This window comes from Castor canadensis, chromosome 11 (genome assembly GCF_047511655.1).
Source record: "Castor canadensis chromosome 11, mCasCan1.hap1v2, whole genome shotgun sequence".
NCBI classification, from domain to species: domain Eukaryota; kingdom Metazoa; phylum Chordata; class Mammalia; order Rodentia; family Castoridae; genus Castor; species Castor canadensis.
In genome coordinates, this window is record NC_133396.1 from 102,120,499 (window position 1) to 102,147,677 (window position 27,179).

Consider the following 27,179-nt stretch of genomic DNA (forward strand, 5'->3'; position numbering starts at 1 on the left):
CACATTTTCCAACCACAATGCCAGTACCTAGTCTAGTTCCCCATCTCAATGTATTGTAGTGGGGCTGCTCGACAGCATTTTGAGGGAGGAAAGAGACTGTTCCTATTTGCACTGTTAAAAGTCAGGATAAGGCTGTGTGTTCATTCCGGCCCACTCTAAGGGTTGCTCATGTCTAGAAACTTTCTAGGAAAATTAGCCAGATGTCACTGAATCATAAGGACAAAGGGTGGGAGCGAGACCAGGGAGAGGGTGTGCCCAAGTAGGCATCGCACTGGTGCTTATTCATGTTTGATCAGGGTGTGATTCAACCAGCTCCTTATGTGAGGGTCAATACCAGTGAGAACTAAAGGCTATGGATGTCCCACAAGTCTGATTTTAGCCTGTCATTTCTACTTCCTGAGTTGGAATCATCGGAGGACCTACGTGTAAGTTTCAGCTTTGCAAAGTTGCTAAGCGTCTAAAATTTAATTTGCTTATTTATAGAAACAAGGTGTATTATCTTTCTCACAGATGTGAAAATGGATGAGAAAGTCAATGATACAGCTCTGTACAAATACAACATGGTTTTCAGGTTGCTTTCGTCTTTCTCTTCAGTATGTACAAAAAGCATCTGGTTACAAAGTGGGGAAATGATGGGGCCTAAAAGATCAACTCCTGATTGGAGCATCCCCGCTGACTATGTGCCATCAGTTGATGCTGGATTGACCTGGAAATCTAAGAAAGAGGATGGATTGGATGTTTCTATCTGGTGGAGTCCTTCAGAGGATAGATGGGTCCTCTGGACATCAGATGGGAGACTTTATCTCAGCCAGGTAGGTAGAGAGGTCTGCAGCCCACCCCACTTAAGGGAACTAGAAGCTTCCACACATTTAAACATTGCCCAGCTTTTAGCAACTTGCATCCATTTCTGAGGGATGATGTTTTTGGGATTTGAAGTATATCACTGGGGGAAGGCTGTTTCCATATTGGTAAAAATTCTTCTGCATGTAATTTTCTTATTAGCATATAAGGGATACCTCCTAATTTATGAAGATTGCAATTATTGTATTTTAAAGATACTCAGATTGCAAATAGAAATAGACTTTTAAAAATAAAGTCACTTTGTCATAGGACTCACGTGCTTCAGAGATTTTGAAGCTGATCATTAGTTGCAAAGTATGTGGGCAGATGCCTTATTTATTATTGTATTCTCAGTGCCTGAAATATAGCAGGCATTTGATGGATATATTTGAAAGAATTAATGCTGACTTAGATTGACTATAAATTATGTAGATAGAAAAAAGAAGAATATTCCTCATAACTCCTAGGGAGCAGGAACACAGGCAATATCTTCATGCATTAATTCATTCACTTAGCAAATATTCACCAAGTGCTCACTTTGTGCCACTTCCATTATTTTCCAGGCACTGGCATCCAAAGTGCCTCCCCCAGCTCCCTCACTAAGTGCATAATCCTATGACAGAGACAAAGAAGAGACAGGTAAATAAATATTACGATAGAATTCTAGGTGGAGATAGATGCTGTGGAAGAATTTTAACAATGGTTGGGAAAAGAGTGACATAAAGAGTGGTGGTTTTGGGGGACCTCTTACCCACATGATGGGTACTTCAAGTAGAGAAACAGCAAGGGCAGAGACTCTGAGGTGGACCAGCTGGAGGGGAAAGCAGAAAGATCAGTGTGGTGAAGTGGGGAGGTGGTGGGCAGAGTAAAGTTGAGAGTCAAATTTAATACTGGGCATGCCACTAAGGACAACGTTCTCAACCCTGTCACATCCAACATTCCCTGGTTAAGCCCAGTATTTTCTCATATCTCTACTATCTCGCAATGATATTCAGTGGTAATAAAATCTCCCTATTTGTGTAATTAAAACAAATCAATATAAAATCCCAATCTTAATATAAGAAATAAAAGGAAATACATCTGTATAAATAATTTTTGGGGGAGGGCAGTATTAAGAGCCACAACACCAACCCTTTTTACTTTAGTTACTTTTCAGATATAATCTCACATTTTTACCTGGGGCCAGTTGGCCTCAGACCATAACCCTCCTACCTATGCCTTCTACCTGGTTGGGATTGCAGGATTTCACTACTAGACCTAGCTTGTTTTTTTGAGATAGGGTTTATCTAAAATTTTTGTCTGGGCTGGCCTTCAACTGCGATCCATCCATCTTTGGCTCTCACTTAGCTGGGATTACAGGTATGAACCAACACCTGGTACAATAATGTGTGTTTTAGTATGTAAATGTCACTAACATTTCTTCCTTTACGAAGAATCTCCTTGAGTGCAACAGCCACACAGGCAAACCAATACCCATGGGATACATTGCTGAATTAAATACCATGAGGGAAGTCATGCACCAGTAGTGCTGTGATTTTCCCAATTTGCAAACCCACCTTTTAAAAAATTTTTAATTAGAACAAAGTAAATCTTCTTGCAAAATATACAGTGTACAGTACTTTGCGTTCCTGGAAAATTTGGGAAGTTTTAAGCCATTCAGAAAATTTTCTGTCTTTGTATGTAAAAATAATTTGGACTCTAGACTCAGATAACAACAAATAGGTCTTCAGAAGGTTATTCAAAAGAAGTGTACAACATGGGCAATTTTTGCGTGAGATGCTTCTGCACATTACAGGACACATAAATCCCAGGTGTCCTTTCTCTCTTCAGTTAGTACTGGTCCTCAATCCTTATGACAACAAAAACTCCTCCACCAAAATTTTAAACCATTTATGTGGGGGCAATTCCAGCCTTTTGGGCATTCACTAAAATAAGGCATGTAGGTTAGGCTTTCCTGCATGTTAGTAAGAAAATGGACCCACATTGGTGGGTTTGAGTACAGGGAAAGAGGGGTCTGGTTGATACATTCAAAGGTAAATGTAGAGGATAGACAGGATAGACTGATAGAGGCAGGAAGGTTTGCAGGTTGCCTGGGTCCAGAGCCTTGCAGTAACAGCTAGGTGTGGCACTGTGGTTTCCAAGGGTGGTGTCACTATTACTAGAGGTGGGGAGTTTTATAATGTCCACCTACAAAAGTGATTCATTGTTACTGGAGCACTGTTCTGGCACAGATCTCTTAATTTTGTCTGGGAACTAGTTATTTTTATTTATTGTCATCTACTAGTGAAAATGTTCATTTTGCTTGTATTTAAAATCCATTGCAAATAGAGCATACTCCCTAAAAGAGTATTGCAGTGTTAATGTCCTTAGTAGTTCCCATAAATTACAATGGAACAGGATGACTCTAAACTTCTCTATGTCATCCTTGGAGATTGGTTGGGTCTTTTTTTTCTGTGATGGGGATACAGTTCTGTGATGATTCTTTTGATAGAAGGAATGATGACAACACATAGAGGGAAGTTGAAAGGGAAGTTGAATGAACATAGTAGGAGCAGGAATTTTATGGGAATGACAACTTTGGGTCTGAGTCTGAGGTCTTTATATTTACTTGGGACATGTACTAGGTCTGTGTGAGCCTTAATTTTCTCACCTAGAAAATGATCCACATAACACCTAGTATTAAATAAGGTAAAATATAGAAGTGTAGTTGAATATATAGTAAATGCAACCACAAATGCTAGCCTCTTTATTTATGAATGAGTTTTTCAACCAATCTTCTTCATACTGTACGTATTGAGTTAATGTCTTGGTGACTATGTGTGAGCATTTGGGGGACTTAGTCATGGACCACTTGCTTATATCCCTTGAAAATTGTTGGGCATAGTGAAAGTATGTAACTAAAGTAGTGGAAAGTAGTGGAAGTAAGGATGTATATAGTATGTTTTAGTGGTTACATTCTAAGAGCACTTTCTTTCCACTGTGGTCACTGTGGGGGCCTTGGATTTTTCTTGGGAGTTATGAGTAGAGAAGCCCTGCAGCAATTCTTAGTCTAGCAGTGGGAGCAACGTTTCTTAGGCCCTATGCAAAGGGTCACATGAGGCCTTCTCTGGGTGAAGCAATGCAGGACTTTAAAGCTAGGTATGAGGCCAGGTATGTCTATTTGAAGAAGACCAGGTAGGTGTCTTGAGACAGAATTAGGCTAGAAATAAATGCATGTGTTGCTGGGAGGAAATCAGGACTTGACCGCTACATCCCTGGCCAGGGACCTTTCTGGGAAAATTCCCTGCCATGGATTCAACTCAGTCTGACTCTTAGGGGACTATTTTCTGAGAATCACTATAACCCTTAATAATCTTGTCTTCCTTTTTCTGTATCTGTAGACCAGTTTCTAGGAGGAGAATATGCAATCCAAATAGCAGACAATTTAGAACCAGTTACTTTTATTTCTAGAGAACATAAAAATTGTTTATTTTCTAATTACATACAAACTTCTAACAGTGCTTTTTAATTTTTTACTTAAATATGTCCCTAATGACAGAGGAGAATGATTGCTTACTCCCAGATTTCATGGAGCTGAGCCTAAAGTGGCCTGTGCCAAGTGTATTTCTCTCAAAGAATGAAGAAGATTTGTGTTACAATCCAGTACAAATTTGGGGTTCTTCTTTATTACATATGTACTTTAAGGTACAAATATTATTATTTGGCCTCAAATTGTAGAGTAAAATTGATGCCTGGCATGCCTTAAATACAGGTTCCTGGCACACTCTAGTTATAAAACCACAGAACTATATTAATATTAAAAATGAGTTTGTGGTCCCTAAATATCCCTTCAGAGATGAAAAGTGAGGGGGACCTAGAGACAGGTTAAGTAAATAAAAACCCACAAGGTTGAATAAAGAAACATTAGTTTACTCATTCAACAAATAATAATAAATACCTACTATGTGCTAAGGATTGAACTAGGTAAAATGATGTGCCAAATGAGACAGATATTATCACAAAAACATGCAAAATTGTAACCGAATGAAGGAGAGTTCTGTGAAGCAAGAAAGGTCTGTGGCTAAGGGAGCAGACCTTTTCAGGGAGGTTGAGCAAAGCCTCCTCCAGTACATACATGTTTCTTGACTTGGATCTAAATGGAAAGTAGGAAATACTAGACAGAAAAACAAAACAAAACAAAACAAAAAAAAAGAAGAAAAGAGCTTCCTAGACAGAGGAACAACATGCATGAATGTCTTGTGGTAGGAGAGAAAATGTCATGTATGGAGGACTGGAAAGCAAATTTTGTTTGCCTATAATGAGTAAGGGAGAAGGAGCTGTGATATGAAGTTGGATGGAGAAACAGGAGGAAGACAGACACCAGAAGGCCTTGTATTCCCTGCAAGGGGTTTTGTCCATATTCCCCAAACAAGAAGAAACCATTGAAGGGGTTTAACCCAAAGACCAACCTGATCAGATTTGCATTTTGGAACCATTACTCCAGCTGCTGCTTAGAGAACAGGGTGGAATTCTGCCAGGATAGATGCTGGAGATTAATCAGAAGTCACCATTGAGAGTTGTGAAAAGTGATGCTAGGTTGGATTAAGGTGATGATAGTGTATATAGAGAAGCAGGTAATTTTAGAAGTATTTGTGAACTAAAACATGCAGAATTTGTTAACAGTTTGGATATAATACAAAGGGGAAAGAGTCCACAAGGATGGCTCCAAGATTCTGGTTTGAATACCATTCCCTGAGATTGGAAACAATGGAAGGCAGATTTGAAGAAGAAAATAGTGAGTACATTTAGTTTTGGTGTTGGTTCTAGTGTTGGGGTGCTTTTGGGACATCCAAGAGATGTCAACTTGTATGCAATTGTGAGCCAGGTCAGAGTCTGAACTGATTTAATTTTGAGACTCAGCTGCATGTTGGTAGAATTTGAAGCCAAAAGCATGAATGAGAGCACCTAGGCAAAGTGTAAGTGAAAAGAGGAAGGGCCAAAGAATGAGTTAAGAGAAATTCCAACTTTTAATAGCAGAGTACAGAAAAGAAATTAGAGAAGGACTGGCAAGAAAGGTAGGAGGGAAGCCAGAATATTATAATTTTTGAAGCCAAGGACGGGAGTGTTCGAGAAGAGATTTGATTGCTACTGAGAAGTCATGAAGGACAATAATGAAAATATGTTCATTAACTGACATGGAGGTCAGTGAGAACAGCTGTCTCAGTTTCTGGGGATCATCAGGGTAAAACTTAGATTGAAAGGTATTGCAGAGAGAAGGAAGGGGCAAGGAAACCGAGAGAATATATACAGGCAACCCTCAGAAGAAGGAATGAGGAAAGGGTGGTAAGATAGTGTGGTTGCAGGAGGGCTCAGACAGAGACAAAGCTTTGGGGAAGCAAGTTGATTAAGCATAATAAACATAATCAAACAGTCACCAGCAGCAACTCAGTGGACTGGAGTCCAAAGGCTGAGCCGCAAGAAGAAAGGGGACCTTCCTTTTATACCATTTAGAGCAGGTCACAGAAATGGGGGGAAAGGGGTACAGCTTGTCCCATACATAATCACATGTTATTTTATTGGCCGCTTTAACCTCTGGAGCCTGGTGACCATGCTCTGGTCTCCACATAACATTCCCCAACTCTGGTTTTTCTTTGATTTATTGTAGCACTCCTTAACTCTCATTATCATTTATTATCTCCCTTCCCCTCCCTGCCTTCCTGCCACAGTGTAAAGAGTCTGACAAATCTTTTGTTTTCCTTGTTTGTATCTGTTTGATTATGGTAAATTTCAGAAATAAATGATCTTAGACATAACAATATAGTATAATGAAATGCAGTGTGTCCACTACTGAGTTTCAATTCATGGCCAAACTTCTTGTATCAGTAGCTCCACCCATTTTATTTGATTTTTGGTGGGAAAGGCATTGGGAATGAAATTGTTGAGAAGTAGAGTTTGAATATTCAGGACAGAGAGACAAGAAAACATAAATGACAGCCCTGGTTTCTGAGAAGGTGGGAGGGGGCACAGGACATGGAGTATAAGAGAAGGCATTAAATTTGGGTGTCCCGAGGACCAGCTCCTCTATTGCTCTTGGGGTGAAGAAGCATGAATGTGCAGATGTTCATGTGTGATGTCTGAAATTTAATGGTGATGGTTGTGACAGCTCCTCTTCCTTCTTTCAAAGTTAGTAGCTAGGCAATGGGAGAGATGAGCTGGCAGAAAGAGAGGGTGTTGGATGTTTGAAGAGAGCACAGAAATTTGTACTCATTATTGTGGAGAGTGACAGAATGATAGTCTAGCTGAGAAATGTAGAATATTTAGTAAGCAGTTCTAAGGACCCATATGGAAAAGCTAAATTGTCTGAGAAACACATTCATTTCCCATACTTACACCTGTTTGTTAATGTTTGTCTTTGTACTACAGTGTTGTTACTCTATTCCCTAGTGATAGAATATATCCTGAGTGTGTGGTCAGAATATATATGTGATTTTAATCTGTAAAATACAGATGTGTTCCATTGTCACTTGTCTCACATTAATGGGTTCAGGGCGCCACCTGCTGGAATACTTGCTCATGTTTGCCTGATTTGATTTTTAGGATGCAAAAGCTAATTCATATTCTGGGAAAAGTCAGTGTTTTTGTCTACAGCATTTCCCTCTATGAATTGTGAGTTTCAGTTTTTCAGATACTCTTTTACTTTTTTTCTGTTTTGCTTTTTTTATTTTTCCGGTGGTAATGGGCACTGAACTCGGGGCCTAACCAAGTGCTCTTTTGAGCCATACCCAGTCCTCCTACTTTTTAGTTTGCTTTTCAGATAGGATCACACCTTCTCCCTCTACCTCCCAAAGAGCTGGGATCACAGACATGAACCACCATGCCTGGAGGGCTACTCTTTACTTTCCATAGTTGTGGATCAAAGCGGTAATATTAAAATGTGTTCTTTTCTGACTTGACTTTGGTGTTTTGATTACTGCATCTGTTTTGTTTATATAAATTTGTTGTCTATAAATAGACAACAAATCTCATCTATGGTCCATACATGAAAGAAGAGAAATATAATGCCAGGCTTATCTTAAATGATATGAATACCGAACTAGGTTAGTGGTTAGAGATTTATGAAGTACAAAACTAACTACAGAATACAGAAACTAACTTTGTAAAGCTTAAGCGGTGTCTTGTGTGGCAATCCCTCAAATTTGTATCTTCTTTATCTATTTGCTTCTACCTGAATTCTTCTCCTCTAGGGTCTTTAACTAAAATGCATACTTATTTATACTTTCCAAACTGACCCATTAACAAACTAGTCTGCTAAAAATGATTTTTAGGTAGTCTATCCTAACCTGAGGGCAGTGTCATTAAAATCTTTTCTCCCAGGTCTTTATAAAACTGCTCTCAACTCAACGTCTAGATTTTTCATTAAATTATTTATTTCTTTCAAGCATACTCATTCTTTGACAGAGATCGGGTAAGTCATTCTAACTTCTTCCTTTTCTGCAATTCAGTCAATAAGTCTTAATTATGATTGTAGATTCACATGGAATTTATGGAAATACCAATATAAGGTATTCTGAATCATTTTGTAAGAAAAATGGTATTTGTTCATTTACTCAACCTGAAATGCCTGCTGTGGGGGCAGGAGCTTTGAGAGGATTGTTTACCCAGAGAAGACAAGAAAAGCAGGCCCTGGTATTCACTGAGCTTGCTGTACAGCCTGGAAAGCAGATGTCTATTCAGTTATCCTTACTTGTTCCGGGAAGTACTGAAGGCTCTCCTGAAGGAGTGGCCTGAAAGAAGGGGACAGCAAAGACCTGCCTGGCAAGCCCTGAGACTGAAGCCTAATAATGCTAATAGTCAGATAAGGGGAGGGGGGTAGGGCTGACAAACCTTTTTAGAGTCAGAGTTTAATCCTAGAAGCAAATATCAGCCAAGGAAAAATTTTAAGTTTGTGTGTGTGTGTGTGTGTGTGTGTGTGTGTGTGTGTGTAGGGGAACTACTGTGCTCAGATTTACAATTTAGAAAGATTGTTCCATTTGGAATTTGGAGAAGGGCTTGAGGGAAGCCAGGCTGGAGAACAATTGAAAGGTCTGTGCCATCTGGCGTTAGCTGCATTAGGCAGTGGAGAGGGAGAGAGGGAGTGAATCTGAGAGCCATTTAAGATGTTTAATGAATTAGACTTGGTGGAAAGTAGCTCTAAGAGGTGAAGGAAAGAACAGAGTGTGGGATGATTTCTAGCTTTCTGGCTTGAGTAGATGGGAAGTGCCATTTGATGAGAGAAGGATTACACTGGAGGAAGCAGATTCTCTGAATGGCCAGGGAGAATGAGTACATTCACTTTGGGCTTGCTGAATTTGTGGCTAAGATGTATAAGTAGATATGCCTAATAGGCAGTTGGATGTATGAGCCTGGAACTCTGAAGAGAAATCTAGGCCAGAAATACAAGTTAGGAATGATCAGGCTGTTGAGAGTAAATTGATGTCTTGGGAGTGGTTGATACCTTATAGAATGTAGGTCAAGAAAAGGATAGATAAGAAGGAGCCCTGAGGAGCCCATCATTTAAGAAATTGTTAGAGGTAGAAGCCAGGAAATGAGACTAGCCAGAGATGCCGGAAGAAAACTGGGATGGCTGGAGCCAAAACTAATGAAAAGAAACTTTCCAAAAAGGGTGTATATGCAGCAGTATCAAGTGTTCATGGTATGGTAAGGGGGTGTTTTCTGTTGAATTTAGTAATATGTGGCATGCCAGAGGATGCTACCTTAGAGTGACAGAAGTAGATTTCAGTGGGTTCACAAGTGAGTGGGAGGTGAGGGAATAGAAGCAGCAAGTGTGTAAAATTAAAATATTTGTTTTGCAGTGGAATTTGGGATCAGGGTGGGGTTGGAGGGAAGAGAATGGTGGAGGGAGTGATGTTTGTTCTTTGGATAGGGAATGTTTAAGAATGCTTAAATACTTATGAAAATTATTGCATAAAGAAAGGCCAAAGGAATATAGAGGAGACGCCAATAGTTTTGTCCCTAAGAAGGCAGCCAGAGTTGATGGTGATGAAATTATTACACCCTTCTTTGTGCAGGAACTGTTGTAAGAGCATTATCCCATATACTTATTATACAACTTCTCTGAGAAAATACTATTATTTTTATACTATTTTGTGAGATGAGGAAACTGAGGCACAGATAGGTACAGAGAGTAACCAATATCAGATAGTAAGTGGGGAGCTCCCCTCTGGGTAGTCTAGTTTGAGACTTGGATGATTAGTTCCAATCTACTTGGAGACTGAAATAGCAGTTTTTCTCTTCTATTATAACTCAAGAGAAGATGGACAGAACAAGTACAGATGCAAGGTAAGTGTCAACTTGAATATTATTAGTTTATATGAATTCCATGTTTTGGTTTGAATATGAAATGTTCCCCACAGGCTCATGTGTTCAAGCCTAGATCACCAGTTACTGTGATTGTTTGGGGGCATTCTGGAAACTAGGAATTGGGGCCTAGCTGGAAGAAGTAGGTCAATGAGGACAAATCCATTGGGTCCCTGCCCCATCCTGTCTATCTCTCTGCTTCTGGCACAACATGATCCCACTGCAATGATGTTCTGCCCAAGTACATGTGGCCAAGCAACCAAAAACTAAACTCTCTGAAACTGTGAGCCAAAATAAACCATTCCTTCTGGCTGGGTGTGGGGGCTGATTCCTATAATCCCAGCTACTTGGGAGGCAAAGATTGGGAGGATCACTATTTGAAGTCAGCCTGGGCAAAAAAAAAATAGTAAGACCTCATCTCAAAATCAAGCAGGACATGGTGGCATGTTTCTGTAATCTCAGTTATCCCAGAAGGCATATGTAGGAGGATTATGGTCTGAAGCTAAAGGTAAGCCCCTATCTGAAAAATAACTAAAATAAAAGGGGTTGAAGGCACCACAGGTAGAGTGCTTGCCTAGTAAGCACAAAGCCCTGAGTTCAAATCCAAATACCACCAGAAAAAAAAATCATCCCTTCCTTTAAGTTGTTCTCTCAGTTATTTTGGTCATAGTTATACAAAAATAACCAATACATGCCCTAAAAAGTTACCCCAAACTGGATAGATCAAAAATAGCAGCAATTTTTTTCTTTCAGAGTTTTGGAGGCTAGAAGATCAAAGTATGACAGGGTCTCACTCCCACTGAGCAGGTCCCTTGGGTTGGGACTGTAACCTCCAATCTTTGCCAATATCTTCACATTGGCTGTCTTCTTGTCTGTTCCTCAAACCTCCCCCTTGCTTTTTCTTGTAAGGATATCTGCCATTCAATTTCATCTTAAATACACAATGGTCTCTTCTTTAGATTCATGGGTCATCTTTAAATCCCTGCATTAGTTATGTCAGCAAAGATGCTTTTTCTAAAGGAAGTCATGTTCAGAGATTCAAGGACTTGGGCATATATTTTGGGGGCCTAATACAATTAGGAGATCGAGGAAGTTTCTGTCTACTGCATTCTATATAGTCTATGAAACAAGAATGTGAATAATTTATTGAACTTGAGCTCAGATATACAGGGATCAGACATATGAGGATAATGAAGTAATATTGAAGCAATCATTAACGAAATTTGAGAGTTGAATGACTAGGGAACATAGTTTGTGAAGTAATGTGGAGAACTCAGATGAAGTCTGCAGAATTGGTATCTTCGGTATGCATCCTGAAAAAGCTGATACTTGAAGGGTCTAGAGTCTGGGAGTTGGTTGGATGGGCGTCAGGGAAGGACAAAGATGGAGGCAAATGGCTCTCCATGGAAGTGAAGCTAGGTGGGTTTGAGACTGAAATCAGGAGGAACACTAATGGCTAGGCTCAAAAGCAGTCAAAACACTGGGACGAATTTAGTGAACTGCTGTAATGATACAAGGTATTCTCCAAGTATGGAATGTTTGATTGTATTATTTTACACAAAGAAAATGATCTGGATTAATGGTTGTAGTAGAGGCAAAGAGAAGTTTAACAGAGTCAGAAAAGTTGAAGAAAGGAGAAATAAGGGAGAAAGCAAGACTCTAGACTAGCCTAGTCTAGAAGTCTAGATCCAAGGATGCCAATGGTGTACTTCCAGTCTCAGCCTGTGGTCCTTGAAAGAGCCAATGATGCATGTTCCAACTTAAGTCTGAATCTGAAGACCAGAGAAGACCAATGTTTCAATGTAAAGACAGTTAGGCAGAGAAAAGCTCTTCCCCCCTATACCTTGGCTGGCCTTTGATCATGATCCTCCCACCTATGCCTCCTGCATAGATTAATTACAGGTGTGAGGTGTGAGTCACTGCGCCTGGCCATAGAAAATCAATCTTATTTAGCCCTTCTCTCAATTCAGGCTTCCAACAGACTGGGAATGGCAACTTTCTTTACTCAGTCTACTGATTCAAATATTAATCTCATCCAGAAGTATCCTCGTGGACAAACCCAGAAATATTTACCCTAAAATTCTGGTACCTTGTGGCCCAGTCAAGCTGACACAAAATGTTCACTATTACATACTTCTGGATTGCACAGATGGTATGGACATGTTAGTGTTTAGTCTCAATTGTAAAATGAAGAGATGAACCACTTTATTTCTAAAGGTCCTCCTGATTTTAACTTTTATGTTTTAAAGCAGAATTCCAAGTTCTTAGGGTAAAAAGAAACACCATATTAAGGTACTTATAAAGTGGATTACATATGTCTTTTAAAGTAGTTGTGCCTAAGAGAAATAGTACTTACTGGAGGTACAGAGGTGGCATGGGGCCACATTTGGAAGTGTGGCAAATATGTCTAGTTTTGGGTTAAGGAAAGGAGAGTGTCAGGACAGCAACAAGTAGAGTCATTGAGTTAAACACTTCTGGCCAGAGAAGTTAGGTGCAGAGGAGACTTGAGGGTTATTAGCTTCTCAGGTTTGCATACTGTACCTCTGCTTTGCTTGCAGAGCCCTGCTCTGTGTCCTCACTCAGTGACAAGACATCCTTTGTGGCATCAATTCCTATGTGTAACCCTCTCAACCTACTGTTTCACCTGCCTCATCTAGATCAGGGCTCCACTTTTCCACTCATCATGACCTATGTGTTCTTTTACCATGTTACTTGCCATACTGTGTTGACTTGACTTTTATTTCTGTCTTGTCAATCTACTGGCTGACACTTAAGAGGCAATAAACTAACATAAAATGAAGTCCCCATTTTATTACAGATTTATGATAAGTTTTTCATTATCTTTCTCCTATCACCACATGTAGCAGCTATTTTAGTTCCAGGCATTGCCCCCAAGAAATGGGGGCACTGAGATAAATAAGACATGCAAACATCTGACTCTTATGAGAAATGCATTCTAGTAAGAAAGACTAGAGAGACTAGTAGAAAAATAATGAAGTGGTTACAAGTGACTTTTTATAAATGAGACACATAAGAGATAGAGGTAATAGCATCATAAAGACCTTGAGTTAAATGTGAGAGGAGTAGAATGAGCAGAGGAAGGCAAGAACAAGAGGAGATTGGAGAGGAAAGACTGAGATTACACAGAGACAGTTGCCCCAACTTGAACACTTGGGAAGACAGGACCTGGAAGAAGAGTAAGCAGATATTGTCTTAACAGCATAAGTGAAGGAATTGTAACTGTGTTGGGATAATCTAGCAGCAGTGAGGATTGAAGAATGTGGGTTTGAGCTGTACATTAAAGATAAAAAAGAATTAGATTTCCTGGTGGACTCAGGTTATGAAGAAAAAAAAAAGAATCAAGAATGTCTTACTTAACTAACGAATTTCCCATTTACTGACTTGAGAGATTTAGAAGAAAGAGAAAAAAAAGAAACAGGTTTGAGAAAAAAAGGCGTGTCCCATTTGAATTTGAGACATGTGTAAATTATCCAAGAAAAGGTTCCATGTGGGAAACTAGGTATAGGTTTTAAGCTCAGAGGAGCTCAGAGACGTCATCTATAGATTGAATCTGTGGAATTAATGAGATTATTTAGGTAAGGTAGAGGGAAGAGCCAGGAGGGCTCAGAGATCTTTGGGTTTCTAAGGTTAGGAATTGAAGTAAAGGAGGAGGAACCATTAGAGAAAACTGAAGAGAAACAACCAGTTAGAGGGTGGTTTGGAAGCAAAAGAAGGTTCAAAGCACAGGGAGTGCTGTTGCTGAGGTTAGAGGAGAACCTGCTGAACTTTACATAGCATGGGGGGCAGTAAGTGTTTGCCAAGAACAATGTCAGCAAGTGGTTAGGTCAGAAGTCAGATTACAGTGGATAAGAGTGAGTGAGAGTTCAGGAAACAGAGAGCATGTGTAGAGAACGCTTTAAAGAAGTTTGGTTAGGAAGGGAGAGCAGAGAAATGATCAAGTAGCTGTGTAGAGATGTGAGTCCCTGGAAAACTGTTGTTGTTATACTCTTACTGGAAATAGTGGATTATGTTTTTATGCCAATGAAGATAATCCAGGAGAGAGGGATGAGCTGGAGGTTCAGGAGAGGAAGGCTTCTGGTCCTCTAGAATATAAGAAAAGATGGAACCCAGAACTGGAGGGAGAGAGGACGAACCTTTGATGGGGTGAGGAGGGATTTTTGCCTTTTCCATTTTGTAACGGAGAGAGGAAGCAAAAGTTGAGTATGTAGTGGATTCATTTGTAAGTAAGAGAATATAGAGCTTCACATCCAATACCTTTTATCTTCTCATGGAAAAATGAAGTGAAATTATTAACTTATAATGAGTGAACAGTTATTAGATCTATACTTCTTCCCATGACAGTGAAACTGAATTTTCTTATTTCTAAGTCAATATCTATCTTATCTGCTAGTACTTTTTGAATTTTTTACTCTTATTTGGCATGGATGGATTTCTATTCCTTTGTGCTTTTTCCCTTCTGAAAGTAGTTTGTTGTGGTAGTCAGTAGTTTTTGATGAGATTCAAAAACATACTGCATCTTTTTTTTTTTTTGTAAAAATATATGTTCACATATCACACTTTTAGGGCAATAGCTGGTCACAATAGTTGAGTATATAAAGTGAAAAAAATTATAGCTTATAGAAGGACTTTTAAGAGGCTCTGAAAGTGACAGATATATGTGAAAAAGCATTTTTTTAAAAGCAATATAAAAGAAAGAACGGAGACGACTAACGGGAAGTTTTAAGTTTTCTGTGCCTTTCAATATATAACACCAATTTCCATGTTCCTAAACCTTTTAATAAAATTTACATTAATTGTCTTAGTTCATTTAGGCTGTAATATATAGACTAAGTGGTTTATGAACAATAGGATTTATTTCTCATAGTTTTAGATCCTGGGGAAATCCAAGGTCAAGGGAGATTCAGTGTCCAGAGGGCCCTGCTTTCTGGCTCATGGATGGAACTTTCTTGCTGTATCTTCAGATAGTGGATAGGGGGAACAACGCTTTAGTGCCTCTTTCATATGAGCCCTAATCCTATTAGGGATCTCAATAGAGAACAGAGTTGCTGAACTCCTGTTTAGCTTCACAAGAGTTTGCTTTGTTGCTTTCCGAAATAATTCTATCAATTTTATTTTTATTCCTGAAAATAACAAAAGCTTTGTTTCTCAAAGGCCCTATCTCTAAATACCATCACACTGAGGTTAGGTTTTCAGCATATGAATTTTCGGGGAACACACACTCAGACCATGGCAGTTGAGGCTGAGAATGGCCATACGATTACTTGACTCACACAGTGTGGGGTGAGAGCAGTAGCTACCCAAGGGACCCTGTGCTTACTTGGGTTACATTGTTTTAAATTATGAAACAAATTGTACATATCTAGAGGTGTAAATAATGCATAGAAATAGTTTATAAAGTATAATTACAATAATAAAACAAGCATTCAAGATCTTACCAGCCAACTTAAAGTGAAAATATTTCCAGCTCCTTTGAAGACTCTTGGGTGAACTTTCTTGATTATATCCCTCTCTTAGTTCCCAAGGGTAACCAGTCATGCCCTTAGCTGTCTTTCTGGTTTTATCTCACATACAGCTATCCCTAAATAATGTTACTTCATTTTGCTTATTTTAACTTTATGTTAAGGGAAATATTCATCCATGTGTTGTTTGTGTTCCCTTCATAATTACTTTTTTGAGGTTTATTCTTGGATGCACTGCAGTTTATGCTCATGGATGTATAGTGCTCCCTATACACAATTTATTGATGCATTCTTTTAATGGACAAGTGCTTAGTTTCCAGTGTTTTCCTGTTAAGAACAAGATTGCTGAAACATACTTGTATCTCCTAGAGCAAGTTATTTCAGGTTATATGCCTGGGAATAGGATTGACAAATCGTAAGTTATATTCCTGCTCAGCTTCACCAAGATATGTTTTTTCACTTTCCAAAGAGATTCTGCCAATTTAAGGTCATATTTTCATTACTGATAATACCAGAGACTTGGCAAACTGGAGGTAAAGGCATTATCTGGTAACCTCAGACAGAGGCAGACACAGTGCAAGAAATGGGTGGAGCCTCCCAGGCCTATGAAATTTTGATAGAGCATTTTCCCCTATGCTTTCTTTTCTCCCTCCCTGACTCCCATTTTCAGACAGCAAATATTTCTTGTCACTAGAATGTGTTCAGAAAGCTGCAAGGAAGCTGAGAATGCCAAAAAACCAGGAGATTCAAAGTTAGAGGCAGAAAAAAGGGGATATTTCTTGGCACACATTTTTTCTGAGAGTTTGGAATGCCCATTAAGCAACGGTAGGGAAGAAGATGACTTGCAAACATTCTGATCAAAATTCCTAGCCTCAGAGTTGAAATGCTTTTTTGTGGCCAGGAATTCTCATAGTCACAATAGGAGTGCTTATGAGAATCCCATGCTTTCTACTTTTTTGTCCTAAAGGATATGGAAATATGGATACTGTAGCCTGGAATTCTGGTGTCTTGACACTCAGGCCATTCTTGTCTCTGTTTCTAGAACTAAGGTATCTGGGAGCCTCGTACCTTCTTTCCTCTTCTTCCCTCGAAAGGACCAGCCATGAGCCATTCCCATTCTCTAATCCTCATAAGACTCCTGAAAAATAGATAATGTACCAACATTCAGAATGAGCAAACTGAGGTTCAGAGAGGTGAGTAACTTGCCCCAAATTACATAGCCTCTAGGTTATAGATTTGAGGGCCAAAACATGTCACATGTTTGTCTAATGCCATCTGTGCTCTCTCTCACAATCTATACTTTGTTTTGTCATTTATACCTATGTGACCCTGAACAAACATTTTATCATGTCTGGGCTTTATACTGTCAAATAAAAGTTCACATAGTTTTAATAAAGATTTATTAAACAATAAAAATCACGATATGGAGTTTTTACATTGTAGTAGGAGCAACAATGTGGCCTGCAAGAGTCTTTCCCCTTGATACTATTGTTGTTATTGTTCTTATATTTGTCACGAAAGTCTACTCTCACAGCTTCTGATTAAGCACACATTTCAGTTGTTCTGTCAGTTGTATGTGCCTACAATTCGGTAAGTCTTGGCTATAAAACTTGTTTTAGTATGTTGTCTCTCTGTTAGTTTACTTTCATCCAGTTTTTTCTGGCAGAGGGCATATTTCCTCTCATAATGGTCAGGATTTTTAGTGGAGGCTTCCACAAGGTATGTTGTTACCAACTCAGAACATACTCCAGCTCTGATATTTGTCTCCCAGAAGCAGCCAGGCTTGGCAGCGCAACCAGCAGGTCAATAGCCTGTTCCCCCCAGGAGGCTGCTATCACTGCCTCCCAGGCTATTTACCTCTCCAGTCACACCTCATCCTGCCAACAGGGAATTCAGAACAGAGAAGAGGCATTGTTCAAATGTGAGAAAAGCAATAAAACCAGTTGCCAATGTACTATGGCTTGGGAGGATTCATTAACACCATCTAGGATGCACCTGGAGGAGAAATTTTTCAGACCTTTCTCCTCTGCACCTTTCTCCCTGTCTCACATGCCATTATCCCCTTACCTGTTTCCCTCTCTTTTCCAGTGCTGAAGACAGAGGTGTGCTGGCTCTCCCATGGAGCTATGGTACAATGGGAATGGAAAGGCTGTGATCTGCAGAGTTGTTCCCTGTGACCCAATATACTTCACAGCTCCCCAAGCAGCAAGCTGGAACCAAAGAAAAGTCTAAGTTTTTCTGGTAACATCACGCTACATGGAAAAGCATCTTAGAGGCCTTAGGTTACAGTTTCTTTTTTACAACGGGTGGCTCTGTATCCTCTACTTTGGTAAACTGGGAGAGAAGTTCAAAGAACAATAAAGACTATGAGGATGACAATAGATAAGAGACCAGAGGTAGGTCATAGTCTAGTAGAGGGGTGGTAAACCTTTTCCTTAAAAGACTTAAAGACTTTCTGTAAAGATAGAATGCCTTGTTTTGATTTGCAATCCTTTAAAAATGTAAAGATCATTCTCAGCTTGAATCCTTACAGAACTAGGCCACATTCAGGATTCAGCCTATAGTTTGCTAACTCCAAATTCATAATCTCATTCACACTTTTGTAGGAACAAACTATCATAGGAAAAAAAAAACCTTGAATATTCTTAATTTGGTAAGTTTTGCGAGGAAGCAATGTGCAAGCATGAATAATTAGGAAAGAATTTCTGAAAGACAAAATGAGCTAAGAAAGGGGAAACAAGGAAGGTCAGAGATTGTGATAAATTGTTGAGAGGAACCAAGGACTGGAGAAAGAGGTAGGAATATGAGATGAGGAATGAACAGCGTCTTGAATGCAGTAGAGAATCTAGGATAATGGAATAAGTATCTTAGAATTTCTCGTAAGCATAATTAGTGGTGGAATGCGCACCAGCACTGTGGATTTGCATGGGATTTGAGAAGGAATTTGCTACTATCTTGTGACTCATAACTACAGTGTCTTTTTTACCATATATGGCAGACCATAGACTTTCACTTTTGTCCCTGTCACCTTCTAATTCAGTGGCTTAGTGCTTCTTCAATTTGCTTTCATGGTTTGAAAGGAAAGAAGGGAAGGGTAGAGCACTTCCTTGTTGCAGGTGGGCAAGGGTGAGTAGGGAGGACAACAGGAGTACTTATGGGAAGTTCCAGTGGACTGGGAAACACATACAATAATATGAACCATGTAACTGTAATCAAAATTGGAATCTTTTTTGTCCCCAGATAACTGATCATAAGAAAGCAACATTCAATGTGGAAAAAGAGGAAAATCTCATCATGGAGTGAGTCAATAAAATGATTTCGAGGAGAAAAGAAGGAAATGAATCTTAATCCTAAAACAAGGTTGGAAGAGATGACAGGCTAGTTTTTGCTTGAAGACATATAAAAACATAGACTTCTAAGTATTTTGAAATTTTTATATATTATAAGAAAACACCTATTCCTCCAAGAATTATGGGAGAATACTAGATTAGGAGTCAAGATATCTTGGCTTTAGAGCCTACTCTTTACTAGCCTTGTGTCTTTAGGAAAGTAATTTAGCTTATTCAAGTCTAAGTTTCCTCATCAGGAAAATGCACAGAATATGCTTTTCCTATCTCATAATGGTGTTTTTATTTATAAGTAGACATTATAAAGCTTTGTAAGCTATAAATAAATGTGATATTGACAGAGACTTTGTTATTATTTCTTTGGTGGGTTGACTTTACTTATACACAGCAGGTAACTTACTTATGCACTGTCATTTGAGGAATTTGCAAAGGGTAAGCTGCTTGTCAAATTTCTCCTAAATTAGACTATGATAAATGACTAAATCATTCACAGGGGTCCAAATTTTCTATATTCCTCATGTTAATTGAATGAGGAACATTAAGATGCTGATGTTTTTGAAGTCAGGGCTCAGCTCAACTGTGGACATCTTATCTCTTGATTAGCTGGTGACCTAGGAGTGTCCCAAAAGAATAGAACAGAATTGCCTCTACATAGGGGCCCAGAGGACTTTGGGGTCACCATAAAAGCACTAATTATCAGTCATGAGAATATCTTGGAGGACCAAGATATTCCTCTATTCCCATAAAGAATAGAGGAAAAGCCTTCTGCAAATTACTTTGCAATTCTGGCTTAAGCTAGGTTATTCTGTACACATCCAAGGATTTTGGGGTATGGCAGGCACCCTGTGACTTTTTTCATTTGAATTCCTCCCCAGTGCCTAAACAAGTGGCTCCCAGAACAGTATCCTGACTAATTCTCTTAGAGCTATTGTAGCCCAGACAGCTAACTTTGCACCAACAAATTTTACTTCTCATCCAAGATTCGCAAGGCCTAGCCTCTCTTGTCTGTAGTTGAGACTGGATACCACTAGCCTAAGTAAATGTGATGTGTGTTTCTCATAGGCCAGGTGGTTAAAAAAGCAAGTGTGCAATGTGCTTTCTCCACTTTCTTTTTTCTCATCAGCTTACGGATACTGACACCAGTGACAATGCTGGCAACCAAATCTTATAGAGAATGGCTGCATGAGTAGAAGAAAACTGCATCTGAGTCACTACTTGGAACAGAACCACCAGACCAGGACCACTTATATCCAACTGAAATGTGAGCAATTATTATTATTATTAGTAGTAGTAGTAATATTTGGTGGTTCTAGGGATTGAACTCAGGGCCTCTTTCTTGCTAGGCAAGTGCTCTACCACTTGAGTCACTGAGTCACACTCCTCATCCTTGCAGTTTGTTTTTCAGATAGAGTCTCACACTTTCGCCTGGTCTGGCCTTAAACTTCAGTCCTATCTCTGCCTCTTCAGATTATAGGCATGTGCCACCACACCCATCCAACACATTCTCTCTCTCTCTCTTAAATTTTACGTTACAAGTTTTTATTTTTTTTTTCAGTTTTCTGGAATAGCAGTAAGTGTCACTTGGGTTGACACTTGGGTTGATCTGCTAGCTTTTTTTGGTTTTGAGTCATAGGCCTTTTCCTTTACCTTGTTTCCCACATTCTTTCTGCTCTCCCTGAAGTCATGTCTTCAAGTGAATACTAAAATCAAAAAATATCAACAAGAATAGAGGAGTAATGACTGCTTCATTAAATCTTTTTTTTTTTTCCCGCTGCTTGATTTAACTTCATGGTAGTAACTCAAGAGCTTGGTGGAAGTTGAGGGCAGATGTTTGTAGGCACTTGGCTTAAATCCCTGTTCTTGATATGAAAAATATATAAATAGTAAAGGCTGTAAGTTTTAATGATATGATCTTAAATTGAGAGCCAAGAAGAGGAGCGCTTTCTCACTCCTTTTCTTCCTCCAAATTTGTTTTGTTTTCATTTCTTGCTTTCCAATTGGCAGAGTGCCCATGGAGTGTGGGATCTGTTAGTGGAGCACCATGCAGTCATTACCTGGCTTATAAAACTGGTACAGAAAGCTCAGAGAATTGTTTCTACCTAAAGCCATGCAATGTGCTTGGAGTCCATGTTTAGATGCTCAGGAGGGAAAACTGAAAGCACTGATGTTGAAGGAGGGTGAAGTTACATATACAAAGTAAGTAAACATCAAAAATCTAGAAAACAATAACAAAAAGTAAGTCCTCACAAAAGCACAGCAAACTGGTCTCTGAGTTCTCATAATTCCCCATTTCTATAGATTGTATTCCCAAGTACACTCACAATATCATCAAGTAAAGCTTTTACTTAAAATAGCTGCAACTGTGTGTGTGTATTATTTGAGAGCAGTATTGGGTGAGACTATATTTTCTTATAAGACTATTACTCCACATCACTTAGGGATTAAGTGGTTTAACTGGAATTGGAAACACGGTTTGAGGAATCCCTTTGTAGTTTCTGTCAGCAGCTTATTCAGGCAATTCAGAATCGCACTTGTCTTGAATAAGCTTTTAACTTTCCACAGCCAAATACTAGCTTTTGAGAGGACAGCCATCTATAATGTGCTAAGTTCAGGATGAGAATCTCTGGGTTTGAATCCTGACTGTATCATTCACTATGTCTAAGATTTTGGCTTAGTTGCATGACTTCTCTCTGATTCTATTTTTCCATTGGTAAAATCAGAATAATAATGAGATCTACCACACACAGTTGCAAAAGGAATTATGTGAACTACTGGAAGTAAATCATTAGACACCAATTGCTAAAAAGGAAGGAATCTGTTGTTTCTTGTGCTGCTTTCTGTCGTGAGGTGCATGCATCTTCTCCACAGGAACACAGTGATCATGCCCTCAAGCCCTTTGAAGGTACTGTGTTGGGCTCCTGCAGCCTTCTCTGAGCATCCTGACAGTGCTTGATATGCTGTAACCAGCCTTTTCCTCCCCATAGTTATAGCCTTTTTTCCCAGAGCTCTTTTTCCTTCACCTTTTCTCTGGGATTCTTCTACTGTGCTAGAAATCATGTGGGAGAGGCCCTATGACAATGCTATGCATGCTAATCCAATCTTTTATATCCAGTTCAATAGTTATAATGAAGAAAGTGGGTATACTTTTAGATTTTTGCTTAATGTTTTTCACAAACAGCTCTGTGGTAGGAGAGGACAGTTTAGTTTAGTAGCAAAAGACAGAACAATAACAGGCAATCAGAAAGGGCAGGAGAGCAAGCTATTCTAAAATCCAGTGTAAGACAAATTGGATGAATATTGCCTCCCAACGAAAAGCTATAAAAATTAACCAAGTTGCATAGCTAATATAAATAACTTATGACTATAGTAAAAAGAATTATTCCAAGTGTCTCTTGCACATAGGACTCTGACCATATATCTTTTGGAGGTATGTTTTCTAAGAACAAAAAGCACTCAAGGAAATCTTAAACTTCACTCAGTAGTTTTATTGTTGATATTTTAATTTTAAGTTAGTTTATGTGTTGTCTATAATAAAGCAAATAAGTGGAAAGACTACTGTTAAGATTCAAGGTCTTAATATATGACAAATATAGAAACCAAGAAGTGAAGTGGGAATCCTATAATATCAAATATAAGTTGGAAATGTCAGTATGAACATAAAATTATATATAATCTACATATAATCTATATAAAATACATCCTGCATGATAAGCAATATATCTGTAATTTATCTATAAATAGTTTATAATTCTCTGTGTTTATGTGGGTAGAAAAATAAAAGGACAGGAAAAAATACATATATAGAAAGAGATGAAGATACATACTCTGTCCAATGAAAGAGCTTGGAAACTATTGTGTTCCAGAAGCATTGAGTACACTTGACATTCAGGTGTTATTTTCTAAAATTCCATTATTACTAAAAGGAGCCAGGGCTTCTTACAGAAATGGCTAATTAGAGGTTTGAGGTAGGGAAAGTTTAGGGTGAGCTTAACATTATTTATTGCATCAGAAAATTGTATCAAGGAAACGCCAGAGACTAATTAGAGTCTTGTTAAAAGGATCCAACATGAAGAGACTCTCACTGGTCAACTTTGAGATAATATGAACATCAAAAAGAGTAATGTTTCTGATTGATTATATCAATAAAATGTATGAGTGCATAAAGACACTTGAAAAAGAAAAGAAAAAAGACAGAAGAAATATAAGAGTATTTGACATAGTGGAGGTTATTACATGCTAACTCCTTACTCTGAAAATGAGGAATTAAAATGGAATGATGAAATATTGCATGTTTGTATTTGTCAGGATGGTAGTCTATGCTGTAGTAACAAATTACAGAAAGTAATTTAAAATATTGCTGGTCACTGTGGAAAGGAAGGTTCTAGAAAACATGCCACATGTCTACTCATGTTTCATGGGTCCAAGTTTTATGGTCATGTTCAAATTTAGGAAGCTATTGTTTCCTCTGCTCTTCTCTAGGAACAGAAGTAATCGTCCCTTTACTGATTTTGGGATTTGTTTTGTCTGATGCAATGTAGGTGGAAGTGACAGCATGTTGGCCCCAAGCAGAAATTTTAAGAGGCATTTCATACTTTCACACTCTCTTTTGCATTCATTCCATCCAGTAAAAGAAGAGCAGACCCCTGGGTGCTGTTGCTTCTTTGTATTCAGAGTTCTTATTTGAGAGACATGTGGTGTCTGACACAGAGTCAAGCAGAGTCAGAAAAATCACAGACCTGTGAGCAAGAAATGCTTGCTATTCAAAGACACTAAGATTTGAGATTGTTATTAAAGCAAAAGCTGATCAACACACCTATCATATATTCAGAAGGAAACAGAATAAGATAAAGCAAGAATATTGGTGAATAGCACAAACTACTATCATATTTCTTTTATTTGCCCATTAAAAATTTAATTGATAGACTGGGCATAGTGATACATTTCTGTAATCCCAGATATTTGGGAGATAAAGGTAAGAGGATTGTGGTCTGAGGCCAGTTATGGCAAGGCAGCCTGTCTGAAAAATAAAACTAAAGCAAGAAGGGCTGGAGTACATCAAATGGTTTCAAACATCGGTACAGTAAAAAAAATTAATTGACATATACTATTTGTGCACATTATGGAGTACAGTTTGATAATTTGATACATGTGTATAATGTGTGATGATAAATCAGGGTAATTAGCATTTCCATCTTAAACATTTATCATTTCTACACATTGTCTTTTAAAGAGAGCTATTGTGAATATCTCAGAAGAGTCCCAGCTTAAAAAATGTAGAAGAGATGATACCACTATAAATCATGAATTTTGTTATCCTGAAATAATTGATTGCAGTGAGAATTAACAATGAATTTTAGAATCATTAGGTGAAATGTTGTTTTGAAATAGAATAAATATTAGAACGAGGTCTGAGTATCAACCTTCATATTATTTGCCCTACCAAGCATGATGTGTCCTTTGAAATAACAGAGCTGCAATCCTCAAACTGTGCTGTGTGATAGTGGATGGCTTGACATTGTGTTCTTGGTAATGTAATGTGGTATGAAGTAATAGCACTGCTTTACTACTTACTTTAGGAAAGGTAGTACCTTACTTAATACATTTCATTTGTGTTAAATTATATATGTAGACATATAGAATTTATATGTGTATATATATACACACACAGGTTGTATTAAACAATGTCATGAAAAACAACAAATCAGGAATCTGGTAATTTATAAAGCTGCTGTTCATGACTCTTTATAATGCTCCTTGTAGGTATAGAAAATTTGTGTGGTTTGTTGTGTTCTGGCTTAAAATTATCAAAAGATAGAAAATAAGTGCAGTACATGAGCTTGATTGGATCTACTTTGACAAGCTAAGCAGAAGAGTATTTGTTACTCAATTTGAGAAACTTGAGTATGACCTAGACATTAGATGATATCACAGTGTTTTTCATACTTATATAATGAAGGTATTCAAGGTCTATGAAATATCATTCTTAGTTTAGGAAATGTATGCTGACATATTTAGTGCTACATATCATGATATCTAACTCAGTTTCAAGTAGTTCATTAATAAATTTATAGAGACTCAAACACAATATTTGCAAGTATGACAAAATGTTACCATTTCATGACTCTAATCAGTGGGTATATAAATGTTCACTTTTTTATCCCTTCACATTTAAAATTGAAATTTTTCACAATAAAAAGTTGGAAAGCAAGTCGTGTGTGGGATGGAGGTGAGGTTGTGTGTATGAAATCCAAACGTGTACTCAAAATGTCATCCTGATCCAGAAGTCTAGCAGGATGAACATGGTTTCAATTTGTTTCCCTTTCCTTCGTCTGAGCTATTTTACTTCAGGGGTCTGGGCCTGAATGTTTATTCTTGACCTTCTACCTCCTTCATATTTTTTCTGTGAACAAAGAACCATCTGTTCATTTAGAGAAGGAGATCAATAATCACACTTTACTTGACTTTGTGGACACCTGGAGAAAACATCTATAACCTAGTTACTTCTTAGTTTGGAAAAAAAATCATTGTCTATACCAAATGCATTTGTTGAACTTGACAAGTTATTATTTTTCCTAGATTCCCACCTCTTTAATCTTAGGAGGAAGTGTTTCTCTTCTTCCCTAAGGTTATTTTCATGTTTGCTCTAGAGTTCATCCTTTTTCAATGCCTCCAGGGTCTTGATTTGATCTTTTATTGGCCTCACTCTTTTTGTAATTTTTGTTGGCTTTTGGCCTCAACCTAATGTTATACACACACTCTGCCTTGCATGTTTGTGCACATACATATATCACATATAAATAATTTTGTCTTCTACCACATATGCAGGCTCCCAAGATGTGCTGACCCACCCCTGTTCTTCCCTTGACAGCTAAATTTCTGTTAACTGCAGTCCATATAAGCTCTTGCTATTTTCTGTCCACTCAACTCATGATTCTCATTCATTTGTAAAACAACTCTCACTAAAGTCACAAAAACAGCAACTTGAAAGTCAAATCCAAATTTCTATTTTCTCTATTCATCTGTCCCCTTGCTGCAATTTAAAAAAAAACATATTCAATACCTCTTCCTTTTAAAAATTTCTCCCTGAAGCATCCAGGGTACCTCATTATAGTTTCAGAAGAATACCCAATGCCTGTGACCATGGACAACCTGATACCCATAGGCCTTCTTTAAGCATAGTTGGTCACTTTATTGGCTTTATTAGAATCTTTCCTGCCAAGCCAAAGACTGCAGTGATTCTCTTAGCTCAGGCTGCTGCCTTCATCCAGGCTCAACTTCCCTCCTCCATTTTAAGCCCTTTATACTCAGGAGGTTTTCCCTTGTTTCCATTCTGCTCTTTGATACCTGGATTCCTTGCATAGTCCCTCACACTGACCATCTGTTCAGTACTCTGTTTTTTTTTCAGCTATGTCTTGTATTCCTCTCTGTTTTTATAGTTTCTACTACCCCTTATCCACAGGGATACATTCCAAGACCCCCCAGTAAATGCCTGAAATAGTACATAGTACTGAACCCTAAGTATATTATGTTTTATCATCTACCCACAATGTATATAAAGTTTAACTTATACATTTGGCACAGTAAGAGATTAACAACAACAGCAATAAGTAGAACAATTATACAATACATTGTTGTAAAAATCATATGAATGTGGTCTCTCTCTCAAAGTATCTAATTATGAGACCAAGTGTGGTAGTACACACCTGTAATGTGTACTATTTAGTAGGCAGAGGCAGGAGGATTGCGTTCAAGTCCAGCACTGGCAAAGGTAGTGGCAAGACCCTATCTCAGAAATGAACCAAGCCTTGTATGCACATATGAATAATAAAAGAAAAATGGAAAAAAACACAATGCAAATTTAAAAACAAAACAAAACAAACAAACAAACAAACAAAAAAGAAACAAAAGAAAAGTAAAAAGGCTGGGGGTGCAGCTCAAGTGGTAGAGTGCTTGTCTAACATGCACAAGTGCCTGAGTTCAATTTCCAGTATCCAGTACAGACGCACACACACACACACACACACACACACAATTGTCCTGTACCTACCTTTTTTCTTTTGTTGATGTGAGACCACTAAAAGCAAATGACAGTTGAGGGGGGACCATTATACTGTCCTTTGTCCACTTCTAAGTTCTGAACTTCCTTGAAAGGTGGAAAATAAACTAAAGGAAGAGC

The 27,179-nt window shown here is 38.3% G+C and overlaps 2 long non-coding RNA genes across 2 annotated transcripts; one reads left to right on the forward strand and one right to left on the reverse strand.

Moving 5' to 3' along the window:
* The first annotated feature begins 489 nt into the window (after window positions 1-489).
* LOC109699309 (uncharacterized) lies at window positions 490-21,675 on the forward strand. The gene is made up of 6 exons (XR_012439186.1): window positions 490-812; window positions 16,699-16,849; window positions 17,745-18,052; window positions 18,897-19,016; window positions 20,127-20,264; window positions 21,008-21,675. It is a non-coding gene; the product is annotated as an uncharacterized lncRNA (long non-coding RNA).
* On the reverse strand, window positions 16,653-27,179 carry LOC141414095 (uncharacterized). Its single transcript, XR_012439187.1, has 3 exons — window positions 27,051-27,179; window positions 17,724-17,866; window positions 16,653-16,794 (listed from the first exon to the last, which is right to left on the reverse strand). It is a non-coding gene; the product is annotated as an uncharacterized lncRNA (long non-coding RNA).